Source organism: Staurois parvus, unplaced genomic scaffold, assembly GCF_062004578.1.
Source record: "Staurois parvus isolate SC_StPar_1 unplaced genomic scaffold, SC_StPar_1.0 ptg000244l, whole genome shotgun sequence".
Classification (NCBI taxonomy): domain Eukaryota; kingdom Metazoa; phylum Chordata; class Amphibia; order Anura; family Ranidae; genus Staurois; species Staurois parvus.
Window position 1 is genome coordinate 9502919 of NW_028318040.1, and position 6281 is coordinate 9509199.

Sequence of the window (6281 nt, forward strand, 5' to 3'; positions counted from 1 at the left end):
CTATCCGAGATCATTTTGCTGATTATTTTATTATCCCCTGCTGGTGAACAAAGTTGGCAAAATGAAATGATTACATTTTTTTTTTAAATTATCTGTTTCCATCATTTCTATTTCTGAACATATAGTGCAAGAAAAGCTAATTTTTTGTGTTCTATGAAACTTGCATTGGAATACGATTTGTGAAATGAACTTGATATTGTTCGTTTACACATATTAGCTGTCTATTCATAAAAACTTGTACAAACAGGTTTTTTTCTCTGTTGTGATTTGTCAAACACACTAACCATTTTCACCACAAGATGGTGCTACATGTCTTTATCAAAACACAAAGCAAATACTGTAGTTATTTGCAACAAAAGCACATGGCAATACAATTAGTGAAGTGAGAGAGACTTGATTGAAGAAGCAGCATGCAGACGTCTATGCTAGCGCAGTGAAATGCAGCAGGCCTAGGCACAATATGAAAGAGAAAACTTACTTTTGGCCTGTTTTTGTCTTTTCAATTTGGGATGCGTTCAGCAGATATTTCCTCCCAGGCTTTGTTTCAGTTTGAATATTTTGGATCATTAGGATCCCAGATATATAGAAGGAAAATCAATGCTCGGTCTGGTTGCCCGAGGCAGCAAGCAGTCAGTGCACTGGCTTGTGGTGTCTTCCTTATGCCCAAACACAACATAGAAGGGAGAAAGCCGGCAACTTGATCTTCTAAAAGTAATGATTTTATTGTTACAGGTGAAGTACAGATAATACAAAGGCTTATGTGTTTTGGCCTATAGCAAGGGGCGGACTGACAACTCATGGGGCCCCCAGGCAATAGGGGATCATGGGGCCCCTGTGTCCTTGCCCAAACTCAAAAAAGCATATGAAAAAGGTACCAGGGGCATCTCAATGGGCCCCCTACCGCCCCTGCATAGCCTTAGTCATAGCCTTTGTCATATCTGTACATCATCTGCAACACTAAAAGCCTTACTTTCAGAAGATCGAGTTGCTGGCTTTCTCCCTTTTCCATTTCATATCCCAATCAACTCTGGACATACTTGCATAGAAAGTATGAATTCCTCCAGCTCAAACCTGACACTTCCAGGTGGTCTTCCACTTGAGCTACTCTCACCCTCCATGTTGTGGCTTTTCTTCCCTTCTCCAGTCTCCACAGGATTTCCTGACTCCCAGCATGCAACAGTGAAACCTGGCCATGTAGCTGCACAAGGCATTTGCCAGAGATGTTTTGTGTTTTTTATGTGTTTTTGATGAGTTCTCTATTCACTTCAATGGGAGAGGTGCGTTTTTTTTGCTCTTTTGAACAGACACCAAAAATGTAGCATGCAGGACTTTCAAAAATGCATCACACTCACAGGGCATTGGTGTGAAGAGTTCCATAGGTTTTAAAGGAATGCGTTTTTCATGCATTTTTCTTGCACTTTTGAAACAGAAAAAAGCGTATCAAAAACTGATCAGTGTGAAAGAGCCTTAAAACTCTATTGAACGTTTCTACATTACTATTTCAATGTTGCATATTTGATTGAAGCACGGGGCTGGAGGTGTGTTGGACCAGTGGAGACCCAGACCATTGCTCTCTATGTTGAGCAGAGACCCTACTTGCTGTAGCAAACAGTACTTTAATAGAATAAAAAAGGAGCCACAATTATGACTGGTAATGTAGCCTGGCTGCATTACAGAAAAAACATACATTAGGTAGCTTAAGATGGGCTTTATTGGACGACTATTATACCCAATGACAGGTCTCCAAAACTACTACTTTTATTTATTCATTCATAATTCAAAGGGGACTATTAAAGTAGAAACTAAATTATTCATTAAAAAAATTATGATATATTCCACTCAGCCTTATACTGGTATAAAGTCTTATAGGTCTTTATTTAAACAATCTCCACCTTAAATTTATGACAATACTCTTTCCATACCTTGAACAGAGAAAAGGCTTATACCTAAAGCATACTAATCTATGAAATGTCTTGTGACACTAGTGTTCTGTCATTTGATCTTGTTGTTCTTCCAACATTACTATACACTACATGGTTTACACGTTTTAAGCTATAGTGCTATAGTGTGTATTGTAGTTCAGATAGTATGGAATGCCATATTTCTTTTTCAATGTGGAAAAAATTGTAGTCACATTAAGGCGAGAACAACATTGGCATTTTGAATGCACACAGTCCTTTGCCCTCTTTATCCCGTATTTTACTATTTGATCTTTTCTGTGTGTTCTCTAATATTTCCCATCGGTGCTTTCTGTGCAGCCATTTATTTTCATTGTTTTTTCATATTTAAAGGATCCCCCAGAAATATACGGGAGTAATTTAAAATTATACTTATGATTTTTTTTACAACTTCAGGCTCAATGGTGTTGCAAAGATGGCCAAATCACCATAATGTCAGCCAACTAGTATGTTGTTGATATTTTTTTTTTTCTGGTGACATGAGGTACAATGAAATCAAATGTACCCTACCATCTCCTTTTGAATCCTCTCCATAGAAAGTAGATTCAACCTTCTATTTTTCTATATCCCCCTTCCAGTTCAATATCTAAAAACATGATATTTATTGCTTGCAGCTGTGCTAGAAAATGCCATTCATTTTCAACTAATGCATTAGTAAATTTAATTCCAAATCCTCATCCACAGCAGGTATTTATAATTGATAGGATCAATTTCTGTCTGTCTGTAGCCCAACCTGTCCTTGCTTATCTCTTACCACCTGATGCGGGAGAAATAAAACTCCAGACACAGAAGTGAAAAACCAGTATTTCAAAAAGTTTAATACAAAGCAAGAGATGATATACAGAACTCAACAAGAGATTCTAGGTCAGATTAATCAATGAAACATTATACTCTTATCAGTACAGATACTGCGAATAGCTGAGGGGTACCATATAAGAAGCATTCGTTTACAGAGAAATGAGAGTAGTGTTGAGAAACAAAACTAATTGCTTACATGTAAGCTGTTACATATCTGAAATAGAGGCATTATCCAAAATGGATTCCAGTTTAAATATATGCATTTCCTCCACTCACTCGTGTTTCCATCTGAATCAGTTTGCACAAAGTTATTTCTGTTTGATTCAATGGGGTTGATTTACTAAAACTCTGGAGTGCAAAATCTGGTGTAGCTGTGCATGGTAGCCAATCCGCTTCTAATTTCTGTATGCTTAATTAAGCTTTGACAATAAAACCTGGAAGCTGATTGGTTTCTATGCAGCGCTGCACCAGATTTTGCACTCTCCAGTTTTATCAAATGAACCCCAATGTCTTACTCAATGTATTCTTCTGACTCAAAATGTCTAACTCATGCACCTCCTTTTAGTATTGTACAATCTTATTTTAATCCAACTTCTTTTTATGTTTGATAATAGTATCCATCAATGACAAAGAACATTTAATTCAGACATCCCTTCTTGTTCTATATACTCATGTTATAATTCAAAAGATGAGCATTTCCCAATTCATAACTTCCATGTACACATTTATTCAAAGTAGTAATTTTCTGCCATTATTTAATCTCGCTAGCCATCAATTTCCCCTAAATTAAAGCGGTTTTCATATCATCCTGTACATCTACAGCAGATTCAGAAAGGGTTTTCACAACTTTGCATTGACGAGGATTATCTCCCAGTATTCTCTCTCAGTATTTGTTTGTATTGCTACTCTTTTGACTCATGGTAGAGAAATTGTACCTTGCCAACTCCACAATTACAGTTGTCACACTCTCTTTCTGGGAGACCGTGCAGTTCTAAAAGTCTCTTGAATATTAGCAGTCATCAAGAATAACCATCTCATGTATGTGCATATGAAGTGCTAGAGCAAGTATCCTTTATACTCTTTATACTCTCAGTCCATACAAATTTTTATTTTTTGCCAGTTTTGGAAACAAAAGGATCCATTTCTTAATGAATTTCACATTCTGAGTTCAAATATAACAATGAAATTTGTCAATTGGCTCTAGTTTTTCTGTAAACGGAAAGTTTTCTACTATAGGCGTAATGACTACATAATGCACAATAATTATATAGATAGATGTCTTTCCACAAATATAAAGCAAGTGATATTGACTACATAACAAAGCCGAAATGGCATAATATATTGCATAGGATTACCAAGAAAAATTATAGCCATAAGCTAAGTTGAATCATTTTAATACTTAGGATTCTCACTAGTTTTGTCTTCAGTTTGTGTCGGTTTTGCTTCTCTTGGCTTTTCTCTTGTATTCGAGGAAAGGGCTATCTCTTACAACTGCACGTGACTACACGCTTCAGGTTCTTCCTCACTTGACTCAACCACAAAGGATTCTGGTGCTTTAGGAATTGGTAGCCCCTCTCCATGAGGAACTGGACGTATTGCAGATGGAATATTTGGATAGTGCTAAAGTACAGTATAATTATAAACCATATATATGTAAAGTGATAACAAAGTGCCAAAAACTGTGCAAAAAAGCAATAATAGTCCTTTAGACAATAAATGGTGACTGAAAAACGTGCGTCTTCCGGTGATCAGAGTAATTGAATCATGCACTCACCAGATGCATAATTCAAATATGCATATAGATGGTATCCCGATATCCAAACGAAGTTGTCTCATAGATGGATAGGGTCATCATCCAAGTACAGCAGTCCGTCCAAGGTATCTTCTAATGGATCGTGTGTCACCACACTAAAACACCCCTCAGCTGTCCCCTAGGAGACTCTGCAAGTAATGGACTCAGCAGGGTCCCAAGAAAAAAGCCAGGATGGTGTGATACCGTTTAAAATAAAAATTTATTGGTCCAAAAGAAAGACAAGGACTGCATAAATAAAACTGACCATAAAGGTGTACAAAGATGGCCGCCGCTCCATGCGGTGGCGTAATGTCTGGGATATGCTGCTCTTACTCTGACGCGTTTCGTGCCATGTGCACGTATTCATAGGGAGTGTGTCAGCTAACCAGACATCTACTCCAAACCCCGTATAAATAGTGTCTAGGCAATCGTATAAGCGTGTCCGCCATTTTCCCGGCGTCCTCGCGCATGCGCAGAACAGACATCGCTACGATGTCTGCATCTCAGTCCAGCGCCATTTTGTTGTGGTCTTAATTACCAACAACTACAGTGCCAAATACAAGCACAGCTATGCAGTGAATATATTATCGTTCATCATAATCCTTAACAGCTGTTAGCCAAAAAAACAATACATACAGGGCTGGAAACAACACACAGAAAATATAGTGAAGACACCTAACAGATGTAATGTAAACGCATGTATATAGATGAATCAACATCGATATACCATAAATGTTAAAGCATATATGTTAATATAATTCTAAGGTGTCTTCAGTATAAATGTACAATAAATGCAGTTACATAAAATACAAAACGTATGCAGATATAGTGTTAAAAATAAACATATATAAGAATAAACAATGTCCCTATAGACAAAATTGCATAATCAAGTATATACTCATAATGACCAAGAACCACAACATGGTAAAACACATAATGCATAATAAAACAGTTAATATATAAAAAACCAATAAATATAAGGCTGCATTGTATCCATGGTTAATAATATTTTTTAAATTAATATAATAATAAAATTGTGAAGGTATCAAGCGTTAATTATATAAAATCACACAAATAACAATACAAAATAGTAAGCCCATCAGATGATAATAATAAAAAATTTTATGAAAAGATTAAATTGTATAAATTGATAGCACATGTAAACCACCAACCAAAATCAGCTATTATCAATAAAACTGTTAATATCAAACTCAACATTATGCCCTTTGGGATAAAAAGTGTCCAATTCATATATCCACTTGGATTCTTTTTGCGAGACTGTCCTCTTTCTATTAGTTCCCCTCCAATGAGTCTTAACCATATCTATACCAGCAAAAGTCAGTGAAGTGGGGTCATTATTATGGAATAAACGATAATGTTTTGACAAGCAATGTTCCTTGTTCCCCTTCTTAATATTACTGACATGCTCTCTCAAACGGTCTTTTAGTTTCCTCGTGGTTCTCCCAATATATTGTTTTCTACACGGGCATTGCAATAAGTAGACTACAAACCTACTATTGCATGTGATGAAGCCATCAATATTATAGCTTCTTCCTGTAACTGATGAATTGAAAGTGTCAATACTCTTTTTTCTAATTCCATTACATCTACAAATAATGCACTTGTTACAGGGAAAAAATCCTTTAAGCCCTGAGAAAAAGGATAAACTAGTAGGGGGATTGACAACATTGGGGGCTAACTTGTCCCGCAATGTTGGTGCCTTTCTGAATGTT